Source organism: Saimiri boliviensis, chromosome 19 (assembly GCF_048565385.1).
Source record: "Saimiri boliviensis isolate mSaiBol1 chromosome 19, mSaiBol1.pri, whole genome shotgun sequence".
Lineage (NCBI taxonomy): Eukaryota > Metazoa > Chordata > Mammalia > Primates > Cebidae > Saimiri > Saimiri boliviensis.
Window position 1 is genome coordinate 21,192,652 of NC_133467.1, and position 19,408 is coordinate 21,212,059.

Below are 19,408 nucleotides of genomic sequence, written 5' to 3' on the forward strand. Positions count from 1 at the left end.
TTCAAACATATCTTTTTTTTTTTTTTTTTTTTTTTTTTTTTTTTTTTTTGAGACGGAGTTTCGCTCTTGTTGCCCAGGCTGGAGTGCAATGGCACGATCTCGGCTCACCGCAACCTCCGCCTCCTGGGTTCAGGCAATTCTCCTGCCTCAGCCTCCTGAGTAGCTGGGATTACAGGCACATGCCACCATGCCCAGCTAATTTTTAGTATTTTTAGTAGAGATGGGGTTTCACCATGTTGACCAGGATGGTCTCGATCTCTTGACCTCGTGATCCACCCGCCTCGGCCTCCCAAAGTGCTGGGATTACAGGCTTGAGCCACCGCGCCCGGCCTTAAACATATCTTCTAATGTTTTTGAATTAATCTTGATTCTAATATAATTAACTAATAAAGATCTATAGGCTGATCTGATACCTGTAATCCCAGCACTTTGGAAGGCTAGGGTAGGAGGATCACTTGAGTCCAGGAGTTCAAGATCAGCCTGGGTAACATGGCAAAACCCTGTCACCACAAAAAAAAGCTGGCCAGGCATGGTGGCATGCACCTGTAGTCCCAGGTACCCAGTTGGGTGCAGGGAGGGAAGGGCAGGCTGAGGTGAGAGGATCACTGGAGCCTGGGAGGCCAAGGCTGCGGTAAGCTGTGATTGTGCCACTATACTCCAGCCTGGGTGACAGTGAGACCTTGTCTCAGGAAGAAAAAAAAAAAAAAAATCTATATTCTTCCATTGTCTGTCTTGTGAACTATTCCTCCCTGACCTCTACTAAGGGGTCATCTCCTTTGTGCAATATTCCTTGAAAACGGGTTTGCCTTTTTCATTTTTTTTTTTTTTTTTTTTTTGAGACGGAGCCTCACTCTACTGCCCATGCTGTAGTGCGGTGGGATGACCTTGGCTCACTGCAACCTCCGCCTACTGGGTTCAAGCGATTCTCCTGCCTTATCCTCCTGAGTAGTTGGGACTACAGGCACCTGCCCCCACACCCGGCTTGTTTTGTATTCACCAGAGAAGTACAACCTCCTTCCCATCACTTTCCTCTCTGAATGTGGTCTCTGTGACCTGGGATTTTGAAAGTGGACTTGCAAGATTGATTACTGGGTATGGAGAAAATGCAGTAACTACATTTTCAGTTCTCATTGTTTCCTTTGATACTTTATTCTGTCAAATGAGCCAGGTATATTAGATATAACCCCATTGCATAAACAAAGAAATCTAGAGTTTAAAAAGGTCAAGAAGATTCTGTAAGATATTCTGATAGTGGCTAAAAAATTATTCTGCTAGTGGCAGTCAGGTCTTCAGACTCATATCCAGTCGCATACAATTTCCATGCTCATGAATTTTTAGGGTATTACTCTACATAGTGTAATAGGTAACAATACCCTATTGTAATGAGAATTATGTAATAATATTACTCTATGTGGTATCAATGTGTAACAGTAATGTTTTTCTTTTACAAATGTAAAGTACTTATATTTTTTTATATGAATTAAAACTAGATTATGTAAATACATAATATAATTAGTCTTAGTAATTTATTCCTGAATTAAAACTAGATTATATATATATATATATTATGTATATATATATATATAACATAACCTTAGCTTAGAAAGAGAAGCTTTAAACTTGCTGCTGTGTCCTATAGGCAGGTTCAGTCAAATCAAGTTGGCAAGCACTAATTGAGCATGTACCTTGTGTCTAGGACTCTGCCAGCCACTGCAGAGAAAGACTAAACAAAGACTAAAGACTTTAGATTGAGTCTCAAAGCGTTTACCAGTATAGTTCTGAGTTCGTGGTTACAGAGCCAGTAGGCCCGGTCTGCAGGACTCCAGAGTTCACACTCTTTCTGCTATGTTATGATGCCCTGTTGGTGTTAGGCACAAATAATCTGGTTCAGGGACAACTAGGAAGTAAAGTACAAGCCATGGCCAATCATGACATTATACGTCTTGTTGACTTAACATGAATGAACGTGGCACAATAGAAATCTCCATACAATCAGTGGAAGGAATGTCAATTAGCCTTGTAAAGCATGAAGAGGTACGATATGACCAGAAATCTCTTGGCAAGCTCACCTGACCCTGAAGGGGTCAATGTTTGGCCTGCCATTCAACCCAGCTCTGGACATAGGAAAAACATTAGTTGACCCTCACATCTGCCCTCAGAATAAGTAAAATGGTCTCTAAGAAGTGCTTGGGCAGGAGGTCCAGTCTGCTAACTGTGGGCTGTGGAGAATCAAAGGCAAGAAGTAGCTTTAGTTGAGAAGGTTTGTGGGCCTTTCTGTTGCCTTCACTACATTTGGTCATTGGTGTCTGAAATTATGTATTATGCCTTATTGGTGTTGAGGCTGGAAGATGAGGAAGAAACAGCACTAAGAAAGAAATTCATGAAATTCAAAGGTAAAAAACTTTGATAGATTAATGGAATCAACCTTTATAAGTCTAGTAATGCACTTTAGTACCCTGTATGTCATTTAACTCTGTTACCTTTAGACACAAAGATTGCATTTTAGGGATCAGTAAGTGATACTTTTAACATCAAAAGAGAATATACGACTGGTTTGCCTTACCAAGGGACAAAGTGGAGATAGAGCTTTAAATTCAGTCACTTTTAATGGTTGGAAGAGATAAACATCTATAGAGTTACAGAGAGTGGAAACTGGAACCTTTTCTACGCATTAACAAGGAATATTGGCCCTAGAAAAGGTAGCCTAAATGGAGTGACTGCACTTCAGACCAAGAACACCAGCAGGCTCACTACAGGGATGTGGAAATAAGATTCTTACTGTCTCTATCTTGGTTTTACTACCTATATAATGGAGATAATGATACTTCCCTGTACCTGCCTCACAGAATTGTTAGAAGATGAATAATGCAGCATTTTAATATGCTTTGAGACCCTTGAAAGATGGCTTTTGTAAGTGCTGGGTATGATATTATCATTATCATTATTATCTCTATCTTTGCAGAAAATCATGCTTGGAAAAGCTTGCTGGTCATTTTCATATCAATTTCTGGCCAACTTATTCTTCCCTAATTTCTTTCCATGCGGATGGACATTAAGCCAATTTAACCATCCACTCAGTCTCCCTAGTGTATCACGCACATCTCGACCTTTGATTCTCTGCTCACATCGTGTCCCCTGCATGCTCCTCCTCTTTTTCTCCATCTTTCTAAACCCAACCCTTTTCTCAGGCACTTGGGGAAGCTGGGGAGGCAAGGACTGAGTCTCTGAGGGCACCCCACTCAAGCCCAGTCGGGTTGGCAACTGCTAGACTTTACATCACGTCATTTTAAAGGTCATCCAACTGAAATATAACTTGTACACTCTTCAATTTTATTTTGATAGAGAATTATTTCCTCCATCTTGCTTCTCTTTGCAACAGTCTGAATTAAAACTGTACTTAACATGAACATTATTGTGATTGTAATGGGGTAGCTCTGCAGGCACCAAACTTTAGAAGAATGGATGATCTTTTGGATGTAGGTAATAGCTGCTGCAAAGTGGAGAGGCTGTCTGAACTACCTTCCTCTTCCTGAAGTTAGATAATACCTTGGTTTGCAGTAACTCAATAAGTTTGCAAGAGCCTGTGTTAGTCCAATGTCACTAAATCTCAACTTGAATTTATGAGCAATAAAGTGATCTAACATTAATAGGATAAAAGTTATCTCCTCAAAGCTAGCTTTTCAGTTACTATCAATGGACTTACCCCCAAAAAACCCCCAAATTTCTATATGACCCTTTTTGCATTACACAGGCCTCAGTATGCAAGGTGATTCCCAAACGCGCACTCCAGAGACCTAAGCCTTTAGAGGCTGTCCTTTAGAGGATTTGCTTTTGGTTCTGGTTTCATGATTTGGAAACACTTACTTTGGCTAAGTCCATGTGTCAGTTAGGCTTCTGCAGTTCATTGTCCTGCACACTCTCTTGTTTCCTATGTTCCTTGTTCCCGTGAGTTCCTTGTCCACATGCAGGATGGTATGGTATGAGGTTCTGCAGGCAGCTTGGATGGTTTTTACTCCCTCAGAAGAAGGTGACCTTTGAGGTAGTGTCCTAATGTTCTTATAAAAGGTGCCTTGCATTTGTCTATTGCATTTAGAGGAAACCTCCAGCCATTACCTAGAAGTGCTAAGAAAAGATCACTCAAATCAGCTTTGTATTAAGGACAGATATAAAGGTGGTAGACCAGAATGAGACATGGAGAAGCTGGTCCTCCATCACGCTCTCCATCTATTAAAATCCTAATCTTCTTCCAAGATCCTTAGCACCCCTAACTAAACTGATTTCCCTCACCTCTGTATTTCTGTACACTTAATACTTTTCTTAATACATTTACCAAATTAGCTGTATCACCAATAATTTAGCATTATGTTAATAATCAAGAAAACTTTGCATTTACATGATGTTTTAAGGTATATGAAGTTTCACAACATGTACTATTTCATTTAACCCTTGCAACTTCTTAGAAAAATTTGTTAACCTCTGTAAACTTTATTTACAATAAAGTCTGTAAGAGGTTATAGGAGAATCAATTCTTCCTCTGTAAACAGGGGTTATTTTACTCTTTCTTAAAAGAATTAGAAAATGTGTTTCCTTTGTTAGTCTGGGAACAAAAAAATTCATTCAAATTAAGCCTCACAAAATCACTTAATCAAATAATGCTCTTAGGGTCATTGTGGGGAGTAAATGAGCTAAGGGATGTGAAAACTGATTTGTGAAATGCAAAGGCATATCCAGATGCAGGATCACAAAGGCCCTAAGGTTTCTGGTGTTTGTGACTGGGTGCCAAAATAGAGATTTGAAGCAATACACGACAGGGAGAAGATGTACCCGTTCTAAATCTTCTATATTTAGAACCTAGAAGATAGATGAACCCTAATCCAGAAGAAGATTATCCAATATGGCATCAATCTGTATAACTGATCAAATTTAGGCGGTGGGGCATGAGAATCAATCAACTGTCAGCAGGTGTGAGAATCAATGGAATGTAGGCAGAAACTGAAGACAGGAGTGTAAACAACACTGGAAGAGGGTGCAGTGTAAGAACAAACTCAAGAGAACCCTTGGGATGGAGTCTCCTGGGAAAGGACAGGAGTTGGCTGAGAAGTTGAACTGGCAAGAAAAGCAAAGGAAGAAATTCCAAGTTGGATACTGATGTCAAATGAAAGGAAATGAAATTTTGGATTAGAAGCTTAAGAGGCCATTGGCAACTTTCAATATTCTAGTGGGTTGAGGAGTGAAAGGGACATGAAAAAATGGGAGCAGTTAGCGGAGAGTTTGCACTGTAGGCTGTCCTTTTGAAAAATTTGGTGAAGAAAGGAAACAGAAGATTGGATGGTAGCTTTGGGAAGAAAGAAATGGGACCAAGGAAAAGAAAGAAAGAATAATATCTAAGGCTTAGTGATTATTTATATCAAATATCAAACACATAGCACTTATAGTATGCGAAGCTCTGTTTTAAGTAGTTTATGAAAATTAATTCCATCCTCATCACTATTCTATGAAATAGTTGTTATTATTATCCCTATTTTACAGATGAGGAAACTGAGGCATAGGCTGATTAAGTAAACTTCCCAAAGCCACATAGCAACAACAGAACTGGTAATTAGAATTACCAGCTATAGACAATTTGGTTCAAGATTCCAGGTTTTAATTCATTTACCTTTCCTTTTATAGTAATGTGGTAGTAGCCAAACCACTGAGGAAGAAATATCAAGACTTTTTCTTATTTTTAATGAGAAAGATTTCAACTCACTTGGATACTAGGAGGGAGCCAGCACCCTGAGAGATGAATAAGAATTTCTGGATAATAAAGAGAATAAGATCCCAGAGCATATGAGTAGCAATGGTGGGAACGTGTAAATAAAGCAGTTAGTCTTGGGCAAGAATTAGTAATAATTCTCTCTTAAACAGGAGGAAGATGGTGAAGATAGAGATATTATTTTGAGGTCTTGAGAAGGCAAGTTGAGCAAATTCATCTCAGATGGATGCAGTAAAGTCTCTGCTGAGAGATATTGGAGGAGTGGTTCAGGGCTTGAGTAAAAAAAAAACCTGTAGCTTCTTAAAATGGAATGAGGAATCAGCTCTTACCAAATTGCACTGAGAGCTGACTGAGGCCACCGGGTATGATTACCAAACACCTCCTGTATTCAAAGTCATATGCTGGGATCTCAGCCTCCATTTGTCACAGCTTTTAATCAGTTGAGAAAGATATAGAAGAAGCACTTAGGAAACAATGAAAGACAAGATCAAATATCATGTGTGTGGCTTAATGCATTACACGGAGCTCAGAGAAGGGAGTAATCAGAAGAGTGGGGCAAAGGCTGTAGCTTGAGTTAAAGATCAGGAGGATTTGGTGGACAGAGGAGAAGGCACAATTTTTGGTGGTGGAGAAAGTGAGAGGAACAGAACAATCAAAGGAAGAGAGGCAGGCATTAAGACATATTCTTGGGGCCTAGCACAGTGGCTCATGCTTTAAAGCAGCACTTTGGGAAGCCAAGGCAGGAAAATGGCTAGAGGCCAGGAGTTTGAGACAAGTCTGGGCAACATAGTGAGACCCCATCTCTTATTTAATAAAGAAAAGGGGGCACTCCTGGTAAGAGCATAGGGACTAAGGGCCAGGAGAGCAGTGATAATTCAGGCCAAAAGAGAATCCTACCTAGTGACCCACATCGGATTTGGATCCCCTCGGGCCCACCATCAGTCTCCTTAGCTACTTTATCCCAGCCTTGCGTTTCTCCACAGCAATAATCTCTTCCTAATACACAAATTAAAATTAATTTATTTATATGTCCTAGAATGTAGGCACTGTGAGGGCAGGAATAATTGTTTGAATCACTAGTGTATCTTCTGGGTCTACATCAAGTTTGACTTATAAAAGGGCTCTCAGGAAAGATTTGCTGGAACAAATACGGCAGCAGAGTCAGGGGTTACCTGGGGTTCCTCCAGCACAGGCTCAGGAATTTTTGGCTTACAACCTGCTGTGAAGAAAAGCCTGACCTAGACAGAAGTGACAGCCTGCTTCTCAAACGGAAGCTCTTTAATACCCAGGTGACAATAAAGCTCTCAAAATTTAAAGGCAAGGTAGGGCTCCCCTAGAACTGGGGACGGAAGAAGACTTCACTGAGGAATTAGGGAAGAAAGTGTTTCAGAATAGGTGGATTTTAAGCTAACTGATCAGAATGGTTTAAGTGAGAGGATGAAGGCCCCTGGAGAGAAACAATCATGTTGGAAAACCCACTGACTCTTAGGAGCCCTCGGGCTGTATTAATCTGCTCTTTAAGTCCTCACTAAGAGCTTTACAGGGGCTGCATCAGCCTGGTAAAAGGCAGTTTGTTCCAGAGTCCTCTCCTAGGGAAGGAGCCGTTCCTCAGATCCTGGTCTAGGTAGCAAGGGCCCCTTGTATTTTTACCAGTTTTTTTAAAGATTGTCCAATAGGGAAAAAAATAATTTTTGCTCCACACATTAAGGTTTAAAATTGGCTTCAAAGTAGAAAACAAAGCACATATTGCTCAGAGGCCAGCAGTTGCACATCTGAGCAGTGCCCAGTGATGGAGTTGATCCATGGTTGGTATTGCCATTGTTCAGAAAGCATTCACAGTGATTGTGGGTCTGGGTCCTGCGCCCATCTTGAGCTACCAGTTTCTTCAGACATTAGCAGAGATGTATAAATCAATCAGCCCTTCTGTGAAAGGATAACTCAGTTGTCCTGTTCTGTAAAATGAGAGTCCTCACTTGCTTTCCGCAGCCCCATATCTGTAGAAGGAAGGAGATCTGCTCTCACCTGTGTACACCTGGTGTTCCTTAAAAAGAGAACATTTGCTATCAGTTGGTGCTGTTTTGAAAGCCTATCGGCTACTTGTCAGGAGAGGTCATTTATCAGGAGAGGTGAGCTGGCAATTTTCTGAGAACCTTGGCACATGACTGCAATTGCCCAAGGAGAGGCTTATTGCCCTTTAATTTCCTTTCCCCAGAGAAAACCAGAAAGGTCCCTATCACCCAACTTTGTAAAATACCCAGAAGGAAAGACTCAGTGAGAAGACTCTGATTGCCTGCTAGGAAAGGGCAGGCAGGAGGGAAAAAACCTGGTTATACCTGTCAACCCAGCCTCCTCAGCTGAAATGGCAGTCATGAAGAGAAATGCCCCTCCCTGCAGCCAGAATGTGGGTGGTGACAATTTCCTGTGGAGGAGACAGGTAGCTGGGACTTGAGCCAGACTTCCTGAAGCCAGGGCAGCTCTGCAAGAACTGGGTGCCTGCTTGAGTTCTGGTCTCAGTCAGGGTTGATGTAACACAGTGCTGGAGGGCTAGACTTTGATACCTGTCTCAGGATGCTCCCTGGCAAAGGCCTGCATGTGTCATTGTCACCTGACTGATGACTAAGGTGAAAGTGTCAAACTCCAGTTCAGAAAACTGATGTGGCAGTGTTTGGCTGAGGCAGTGTTGGAGAGTCAATCTAGCCCCAGGATAAACAGAGGGGCTTGGGTTTCTCACCCCATTCTCCTCCCCACTCTCCCTTACTTCCTTCTCTCCTGAAGTGGGCAAAACTGCTGAAGAGGCAGAATTACATGGTAAGGACTGATTATACAAATGATACCTGGGTTCCAACCAGCTCCACCACTTGGTAGCTGTAGGTTTTTTGGCAAATTACTTAAGTTTTATGTGCTTTAATGTTGGATTACATTACATAAGATGGATTTACATCTGTAATAAAAGGATGAAAATAATACCTACTCCAAGTTCTGTGAAAATAATGAGCACATGCACAGTGAATAGTGCCTGGCACAGGGACTGTACTCAATACACGGCAGTATTAAGTAATAACAGTGATACTTCTTACAGCCCTCTGAAGGTTGCCGCTGCAGGCTGAGTCTGGCGGAAGCAGCATGGAATATCAAGTTGCTAAAAGAAGTTGTTTAGCAACTTTCATGGGTCAACGCTTCCCCTTCCCTGAGCTTGAGGAAATTGTGTTACTGTTGTGTCTTTATAAAACTCAGAATTGTTCTCTGATGTTGCAGCTATCTCACCTTACCTCTCCCAGTTTATAAAGCTACGGTGGCCTTGGCTATACTGCTGCCCAGCCCCACAACCCATAAAGACACTCTACGGGGGCAGGATTCATTTGGTCACTTTCCTTTTTGCTTCTCTGGCCCCAAAAATATATTTCAAGTGAATGTGGGGACAAAAATAAAAAACCACCCCAAAAACCCAGGTACCAAATCTGTTTTCTCCATCTGTGACTTAATGTCTCAGAAAACTGAGGCCACCATATGGTGTGGCCATGAGGCCAAACATTAATTCACATTTCCCGATGGCCCACATTGCTAATAATTCACATTTGCATCCCACTGCTGCAAGATTGCCCTGTACCAAGCCCTTTCAAAACCTCTGTCACCAACTTGGGTGAGGGATGTGTTGAAGAATATTATAATGCTGTGGAAGCAACTTGGGAGCTATGTGCAGCTGTGAAGGCTGGGTGTGTAGTAGATATGAGATAACAAGTCTACTCCAGTGCTTCTGGGATATCAGTGTGCCTCTAAATCACCTGGAGAACTCTTTAAAACACAGTATCCTGTGACGGGGTGCGGTGGCTCATGCCTGTAATCCCAGTGCTTTGGGAGGCCAAGGACTGCAGATCACCTGAAGTCAGGAGATTGAGACTATCCTGGCCAACATGGTGAAACCCCATCTCTACTAAAAATACAAAAATTAGCTAGGGTTGGTGGTGCACACCTGTAGTCCCAGCTACTTGAGAGACTGAGGCAGGAGAATTGCTTGAACCCGGGAGGTGGAGGTTGCAGTGAGCTGAGATTGCGCCACTGCACTCCAGCCTGGCGACAGAGTGAGACTCCATCTCTAAGAAGAAAACCACATAGTATCCTGCATCTCACCCCAGAGTTGGAGATTCAGTAGATCTGGGATGGAGCCTGAGGAGTTGCATTTATACCAAGTTCCTAGGGAAATGGGGAGGATGTTGCTAGAGGAGCACATTTTGAGAACCACTCATTTATACAAATTCAAAGGATTCTCCAGCTTCTCTCTATCCACCCAAAGTCACTGGTTTCCTGTTACTCTTTAATTCTTTTGTGCAGCAGAGCAGCACAGCAAATAATGCTGCCATTAGGAGAGAAGGCTCTAGGGCTAGACTACCTGGGTTTGAATCTTGGCCTCATTTTACAAGCTGTGTGATCCTGGCCAAATTATTGGCCTCGCTGTACCCCATATTTCTCACAAAAACACATATTGACATTTTCTGACTGCTTACTATGTACTAGGTATAGTTTCAATGTATTTACTATTAGTTTGTTGATTCCTATAAGACTAGGAGGTAGGTGCTATGATTTGCAGATGAAGGAATTGCAGCAAATCGAGGGATAATAACAGTAAACACTTTACTAGATTATTGCGTAGATTAAATGAAATAATCTATGCTAAATTTTAGTTTGAGCTTATAAGAATGTTATCTATGGAAGCAAAGATTGGAAGGTCCTTTCTTTTCAAAACTTTAAGGATTTTTTTTAAGAGGACAAACCATTGTGCTTCCATCTGAGTCCTATGGAAAGGATCTGGCAATCACATCACATATCCTGTCCCCCATTTAGGTCCTCCCACAAGAGAAGGGTTTCTCCCTTGCAGACTTTCTGTCTCCAGAGGACTGCCATGGTTCTAAGGGCCCCAGGGCATGCGTGGGTGGAGCAGTGGGAATGGGTGAGGCCTCCAGGAGGAAGTCTGCATGAAAGCAATGGTGTGTGTGTGTGCCTGGTTAAGCAGGGAGTCCTATATGAGAACTGACAGGGGCAGCTCACAAGAATGCAGGCAGTTTGCAAGCTCACTAGACCAAAAGAGGAAAGAGGGAGAGGAGAGAAAATGCCCGGAGCTGTGCCAGCACATTCCAGCATAGACACTTGCGGATGGCCTTTGTTTTTCTACCAGAGCTTGTGAGTAGGGGATAGATACTGGGCCACTGCTTTTCCTGACCTTGACACATTTTAAGCTTTCTTTTCCAGATCGGGACAGAAGGCTTTCTAAAGTAAACTTACATTGAATGTGAATACTAACAATTCTGATGAGAGAGCAGATACTCTGAAAGACCAGCTTTCCAGCACACCTTTATCATGCTGATGAAGTATTTATTCACCATCGTTAAATACCATCAGATCAGTTAAATACTGATGATTAAACCTTTAGGAATTTCTAGCTATAAGTAAAACATTCTGATATGCAAGGAATCATCATTCATTTCTAACCAGTTTGCTGGCTGCCGAACCTCCTGTCTGTTCCTACACCTGCCATGCCTTTAGATCAACTATCATCTCTGCCCTTGAGATGTCACCTCCCACAGATGGTTCCTTGATTCCCTTTCCCAACCTTACCTCTCACCAGGGCTGGATTAGGTGCTGATCCTAGATGCTCTCATAGCCTCCATTCTTACCATATTATTTCACAATGGCTTGTTAAGTTGTCTGCTTCCTTTATTCAACAAGAAGTTATAAACTTCTTATTCATTTGATTTCCCAGTGCCAAGCACAATGTCAGGGAGACAATAAGCAACCACTAAATCTCCACTGATCACTATTTTATACATACTGCCTTTGCTATTCTGCTAAATTCTGTGGGCCCTCCATTCCTCAAAGACTTGATTCCTATACTCACAGAGAAGAGTAAAAGGCAGGAAACTGCGAGGCATTCTGCTTAGCGGTAAACCCGGTGTGAGAAATGTTATACATATTCCAGCTTAAACTGGGGGTGAATGGATTGAGTGAACAAACAGGAGGTGCCCGCCCAGTGTGAATTGGGCCAGAGTGATGGAGGGATGAGAGGTGTGTCTAAGCAGAGACAGAAGAGCACAGGCTGCTTCAATAATCCACTTGATGCCTTTCTAGATACCTAGTTCCTCCCATGGTAACAATTCTGATGAGGGAGCAGATACTCTGAAAGATCAGCTTTCCAGCACACCTTTACCATGCTGATGGGGGCATTACCAGTGCCTTAGGCTGGCTAAGCCTGGTGTTATAGAACTCGTCACCTCCAAGGGGTGAGTTATATTCTGGCCTAAATCTGAGCCTTAAAAATGTGGCTTAGATTCCGCTGGTATTACCCACTTTTCAGTCCTCATGATTGCAGACTTTTCTTCTCTCATCAGTTATATCTTGGTCATAAGGTCCCAGATTATATCCTTGGTCATAAGGGAACCAAGAAAAAGTATTTGGGTGCAACTTGTTAATGAAAAAACCAAACTATGAAAATATTTTAAAGGGATTTATTCTGAGTCAATATGAGTGGTCATTGCCCAGGGAGAAACACAAACCCAGGAAGCCTTGAGTAAGTGGTCCCGAGGCAGTCAGATTATATTTTGGTTTTATATCTTTCAGGGAGGCAGGAGTTACAGGCAAAGACGTACAACAATACGTGGAAGAGGTACATTAGTTCCACCTGAAAAGGCAGGATATCTTGATGTAGGAAGGAGGGGTGCTTATGGGTTACAGGTGAATTTAGATATGCTTTAATTTATAATTGGTTAAAAGAGTAAGGCTCCATCTACAACTTGAAGTCAATGTAGCCAGATTGATAGTCTGTAGGCATCACTTAACCCTGTCTTCTATAATCTTAGTCTTGCATATCCTTTGGTATCTTATTGCCAGTTTGTTTTGTTAGTCTTATGATCTCTGTTCTAACAGTAATGCTGGTCAGTTGTGCCTAAACTCCAAAAGGGATGTGGTATAACAAGGTATGTATGACCTTTCTTGCTGTCATGGCCAGGAACTAAGTTTTTAAGGTTTCTCTGGGCTCCCTATGGCCAAGAGAGGGTTCAGTTAGTGGGGAACTTAGGATTTTAAGTATACAGACTGGACGGGTACCTCAGAGGGCATCTATTAATAGATCAGTAGGGTCCCTTTATGGTAGGAGACAGGCAGTGGAGATAATGTTCAGGGATTGGGAAGGCCTATTAGTTTGCCCAAGGTAGGACACTGTTGGGGCTCAGAAAACAATATCCCAGAATGAAGGGCTCAGAAACAGCCTCAGAAGCAAAAGGTTTTCTTTGACCTGCTGCTGCTCTCTTGTCTCCTAGCCCCATTCTTCCCTGAGACTAATCTTAGAAACCAGAATCCCTCCTTGCCATGATAGGTCAGAGAAACTAGAACCTCTTTTTTCTACATCTAGCCACAAAAACTAAAGCTATTACTCTTAACTTTCCATCTGTCTTTCTGTGTAAAAATTGTCCATAAAGAAATTATCTGACTTACCTCATTTGGCTGTAGGTCATAAGACCCCTGATTGCAGAGGGCTCTGCCCCAAACCCAGAAGGAAATACATGCTCAGAGGTTAAGAAGAATCTAGGCAGAAAGGCCTTGCTTCAGTCCTCATGATTGCAGACTTTTCTTCTCTCATCAGTTATATCTTGGTCATAAGGTCCCAGATTATATCCTTGGTCATAAGGGAACCAGGAAAAAGTATTTGGGTGCAACTTGTTAATGAAAAAACCAAACTATGAAAATATTTTGGAGGGGTTTATTCTGAGTCAATATGAGTGCAATCTTGGCTCACTGCAACCTGCACCTCCCAGGTTCAAGCAGTTCTCCTGCCTCAGCCTCCTGAGTAGCTGGGATTACAGGTGCCCACAACCATACATGGCTAATTTTTGTATTTTTAGCAGAGATGGAGTTTCGTCATGTTGGCCAGGTTGGTCTCTAACTCCTGACCTCAGGTGATTCACATGCCTTAACCTCCCAAAGTGCTGATGTTACAGCTGTTAGTCACCACGCCTGCCCAAGAAACAACTTTCTGCCAATTCCAGCTGTCTGAAATGCAACAGTCTGCTTTTGGGGGTAATGAGCTTCCTCACATTGAAGGTATTTTCAAAATATTTAATTTACTTTCTTAAATAAGTGATGCATACAACACGATGGTATTCAAAAGGAACAAAACCTCCTTCCCTCACCATTTTCCTAAACATTTCTTCTTCTGAAGAAGAAATTTGGTCAAAAGCCAGACAACTCTCTGTGAAGAATATTTTAAGTGGTCTTCAGCTTTTGACATTGGCTAAAATGACTTCTGGGGACCTTCCAACTCTTGAATCTCCTTTAAATTTGCAGGCTATCCTTCTTAAGGTTCTAGAACAAAATACCAATTTACTGTGCAAGGGTTGGGCTGAGGACTTGTGACTTTAGTGTGGTAATATTGGGCTAGCTCTATGCAGCCCTTATGGCAACAGGCACCTTGCAACCTGACACAAGACAAATACTTGAGAGAAAACAAATTTAGACCTCTGGGCAAAGCTTTTAGGAATCCTATTGACAAATTTAGTCCTCCCACCTACCCATTTGAAGTCAAAGACAGGAATAGAACTGCAGGGTGATTGGGCAGCAGGAACAGGAGTTGGGGAGTTTAGGAAGGAAGGGAGGAGACAGGATGGGGATGGAGTGAAATGGAACAGTGATGGTGCTGTCAGGGACTGCTGAAGGCCCTAATAGTAGTGACTAGACAATGGCCTTTCAAAGCGCCCACTGGAAAACCCCACATGTTCTTCCTGTTCCTCATTCCTGGATGTCTCCTGCCTTCTTTAGATTTCTCAAATCCCTCTAAAGCCTGTTGTCGTATTACCTATAAAGCACGATTTACTCCCCTGACACACAGAGCTACACATAACCACATAAATGGAGTCTATTTGCACGTATCTTGGAAAATTCAAAGGCATTTTTTACCCTGAAGGTAGTTTCAAGCCTCTGTTTCTGACAGATGAGTTTGGGTGCAGCCTTCAAGGGTATCCAGATGTCACAAATCCAGGTGACATCTGTCCTATTTCAGGAGCTTGGCTACTTCCCCAGCACACTGGAGGAAAGTGAAAAGGAGAAGGGCTTTCAAGTGACTTAAGACTGACCTTCAGTAAGAGGTACAAGAGGCCATCTTACATAGCTCTGGTTCAGATTTTAGAGGGAAAACAAATAAATCATTTTATTATCATGATGGTTTCAATGGCCATTATTCATTTTAAAAGCCAAGAAGCCGGTATTATCAAATGTAAATTAGAGAAAAAAATGTCTATTGTCTAGACATATTTTTGTGTCAGCAATAGCAAAGTACATGGCAAGCATAATCAAAATGTCATTAAGGATTTTCTTATCTAAGACAGTCTTGCAAGATATCTCAGGGAAGAGAGTGTTATACAGGTCTATGCTTGGAAGCAGATTTGACATGAGTTTTATAAGTATCTCCTCACCTATAAAGCACTTACCAACACTCTGTTCAAGAACCTTGGCCATGGGGATTTCTGGAAGTAGAGCTGAGCTGGGGCTGGAGTTGTAAGCATTATCCAAGTCACTTGAGACAACACCACTTCTACTGAAGACAACAGTGATACCAAAGATAAAAGTAATGTTACGAAGAGTAATGTTACATTACTAAAGTAACGTTATGAAGAACTAACATATTTAAGTACCTACCACAGAAACATTTGCTGGGTACTTGGTATATACAGTATGTTCTTATTTTTGCCTCAACAATCCTAAGATAAGGAATCATTGCACCCTTGTTTTGCAGATTAAGAAGCTGAGGCTCAGAGAGGTAAAGCTACTTTCCCAAGCTCACACAGCCAGCAAGTGAAGGAGCCAAGGCACAAATGTAGACCTCTTCACTTCTCAGATGCTGGTAACTCCTATGGTAAACTACGAGGTCCCAACCAAGGAGAAAAGAAGAAAACAAAGTAGAATGATTTCATAGGATGAGCTTAGGTAAGAAGAAAGGAGACAATTAGAAAAATGAATAGTAGGAAAAACAAGAGTGGGATCAAGTGACATGCAAAAAGTAGATTGAGGTGAGTGATGTGGAACTAAATGTGTAAATGGACAAATAGGCTGAGACCTGCCTTTTATTTGATGAGTGGTAGATTAGGTATGAGCCTTAGAGGAACCCTGTTGGTATGGCTGTCATCTCATCCCCCTAGCAAATCTCCCCACTCCAGGGCAGGGCAGATCTGGAGAAGGAAGTACATGTGCTTCAGGTCAACCTGGGCCCCAGGTTCAGTCCTGCAGACTATGACCAGAACTCTGTGAGTCTGGCTCTGAATCTGTCCAGAGTGTATTGTGAAGAGGATGTATTCCCTTAAAGGAGTCACACTGGGCTGAAAACATGTATCTCTGAGGAACATATCACAGCATACTCATCCTAAGCATTCATGTATAGGAAATCCTATTAAGTTAGCAGCATGAGAAGTGGAGAAGCTTTTAACAAAAAGTATATGAATGATGTCAATTGTGGGAGAATGGAAATAACAATTACTTGTCTCGGTGAACAGTACTTATTGCAAAACACATATAAACTAAAAATAAAATCCTAAACCACCCCCCTTCCCCACCAACTGAGCAGCTCCCCTCTTGGTCAAAGGGACCCCAGAGAAACCTTACAAACTGGGAGTGCCTAAACTCGAAACGGTTTTACCTAAAGTCCAAAAGGGAGAGAGCATAAGGGAGGATCTGATGTGGCTGGCTATGCTTTCTCCCTTTTTAGGTACAACAACTGACCAGCATTAATGTTAAAATAGATATCATCAGGCTAACAAAACAAACTGGTAATAAGATGCCATATCGCAAATAAGACTAAGGCCATAGAAGGCAAGTGGTAAGTCATGCTTACAAACAATAAATCTTGCTAAACCTATCATATTGTAGCTGACTCTGACATAGCATTCATAACTTAATTCCTTTCTATAACTCCAAGCTTTTAGACAAATTTTTGTTCCTTTAATTGCAGATTGTAGAAATCTCTGAATTCACCTATGACTTGTAAGTCCTTGCTTCAAGATATCTTGCCTTTTTGGGCCCAACCAATGTATACTTTCCAAAGCATACATACCAATGTATATAACTCCTACTTCCTTGAAATGTATAAAACCAATCTGTAATTTAACCACCTCAGGACCAGACTTCTTGGGTTTGTGTTTTTCCTTAGGCTGTGGTCACTCATATTGGTTTAGAATAAACATTTTAAAAATATTTTACAGAGTTTAGTTTTTCTGTTAACATACAAAAAAATATTCCTGGTGTATCACAAATAAACATTCCAGTACAGTGATTAGAAATAACCTTCTTCGATCTAATCTCCACCATTACAAAGATCTTAAATTGGTAACTGTGACTTGAGCACATTCAGACCTGGATTTGAGTTTTTCTCATGTTCATGCAAACCTCAGCCCTGTTGGAGAGGGTTTATGCATGCTGAGGTTTCTTTCTTTTTTGCTTAGAGGAGGAGATGCAGCATGCAGAGGAGGGGTCTATATATACTTCTTCAATTTTTCATACTAGGTTAGAGGCAGAAAACGATTTCAGCCCTTGACAGTTCCCACAGGGCATCACCTATGCGCTTTTCTAAGCATGAAGCTTTATTACAGTGTTGAATTTCTGTTCCCAAGCCAACTGTGAGTATCCCTTCCCTCTGAGGGCTAAATACATTGAAACCACTCAGTATTGACTTGCTTTTGAATACAAAGAGTCAAGCTCTGGTGTACTGGATTGATTCCTACTGGTTATGAAAGTGATGAAAGTGATCATTAACTTTGTGAGTTGATTGTTAAGCCATTGGTAGCTTGAAACTGGTCATGTCAGAAGATTTACACCACAGAAATCAGTGAATGATACAAATCAAGGCACTTTTTGTTGAAAATAAAGATAGAAGGCCATGAGTTGGCTGCGCACAGTGGCTCATGCCTGTAATCCCAACACTTTGGGAAGCTGATATGGCAGATCACCTGAGGTCAGGAGTTCGAGACCAGCCTGGCCAACATGGTGAAACCCCATGTCTACTAAAAATACAAAAATTAGCCAGCTGTGCTTGTGAGTGCCTGTAATCCCAGCTACTTGGGAGGCTGAGGAAAGAGAATTGCTTGAATCCAGGAGGTGGACATTCCAGTGAGCTGAGAACATGCCATTACACTCCAGCCTGGGCGACAACAGTATAACTGTCTCCAGAAAAAAAAAAAAAAGATACCATAATTTCTGCATTGAATAAGCCATATACTCACAATTATTTTTCAGAAAATTTGTTGAGCATCTACTAAGTGACAGATTATATAGTTGATGTAGGAGCTATAGAGGGCTGGGTGCGGTGGCTCAAGCCTGTAATCCCAGCACTTTGGGAGGCCGAGGCGGGTGGATCACGAGGTCAAGCGATCGAGACCGTCCTGGTCAATATGGTGAAACCCCGTCTCTACTAAAAATACAAAAAAAAAGTAGCTGGGCATGGTGGCACATGCCTGTAATCCGAGCTACTTAGGAGGCTGAGGCAGGAGAATTGCCTGAACCCAGGAGGCGGAGGTTGCGGTGAGCCGAGATCGCGCCATTGCACTCCAGCCTGGGTAACAAGAGCGAAACTCCAAAAAAAAAAAAAAAAGAGCTATAGAGGTATATATGATCTTTAGACTCCTGGGACTTTAGACTAGAAGAGACTTCATCAACTTTGTAATGTTCCCTGACCATTCTTTTGCCTACTGCTGAGAAATGTGAATAGCTTTGAGGTTATTCCCACTTGAGACTGAAATATTCTGAAGTCTCTCCCACTTGTCATGATCAAATATCCAAAAAAAGGTGTTTCAGTTGTTTATACCCAATTAATCTCAAAGCAAAATCTTTAGAAATGGCAGAAGAAAATGATGAAAGAGTCCCTAACTCTTCAGACATCTTATTTCCTTCCTAATATTTATTCTGGTTTGTTAGTGGGGGGTTTCATGCCAAAGAAAGGAACATAGGGTAATACCCTTGGGTAATTTAGGACATTTGCTTTTGCTAGTGCCTTTCAGATTACTGAGAACCAGTTCACAGGGAATACATAAATGTTACTTATCACACGTTGATATCACTTATCATTGTTCAATATATGATTTTCTCTTAAGCTTGCCCCCTTTCCATTTTTAATTCCATAGCTCTGTGTCCAGAATAAAATATGTCAAAGGGAGAAAGGACTGACTTGGTTATATGACCCTAGAACCCCTGTTGGCTGGAACTAGAATCTGACCTCCTTGTTCTGCCGCTGACCTGCTGAATGACCTTGAGCTATCACTTTCCGAATCAATGTGCGATGGGTTGGTATTTACACTAACAAGGGTATTTAAAGAATTAATTGAAGCCCTCTATCATTCTTACAAAAAGTAAAGGCAATTGGGTATTATGAATCCAGTGCCAAGCTAGTTCAAATAGACAGGCTTCTCATTGTCTAGATTATGGAAAGCCTTGGATCTCTTACCTCTAAGAATCATAATCAGCTTAAAAGGATCTGAAATGGTGAATGCTCAGAATTTCCTGTCGAGGATCAGAGTTGGTTCTGTGGTTGCTTGCAGGAAATAAAGCAGGATTAGGTAACAGCATCAAAGACCTGAGTCGCTGGAGACTGTGACTCCTGACATGCTCTTAAGAAGAATTTGAAACTGG

At 41.7% G+C, this 19,408-nt stretch overlaps 1 protein-coding gene across 7 annotated transcripts in view; it reads right to left on the minus strand.

The window, feature by feature from the left end:
- Positions 1-19,408, minus strand: part of C19H1orf105 (chromosome 19 C1orf105 homolog) — a 79,802-nt gene that overhangs the window by 22,433 nt on the left and 37,961 nt on the right. For 4 of the 7 annotated variants that reach the window (XR_012515160.1, XR_012515158.1, XR_012515159.1 and 1 more), the window contains exons 6-8: positions 19,224-19,404; positions 13,238-15,332; positions 3,865-4,122 (exon numbers count right to left, since the gene is read on the minus strand). The gene's annotated coding sequence lies outside the window, so the exon portion shown is untranslated. The remainder of the gene's footprint in view (positions 1-3,864; positions 4,123-13,237; positions 15,333-19,223; positions 19,405-19,408) is intronic. The other 3 variants (XR_012515155.1, XR_012515156.1, XR_012515157.1) reach the window with 3 other exon arrangements.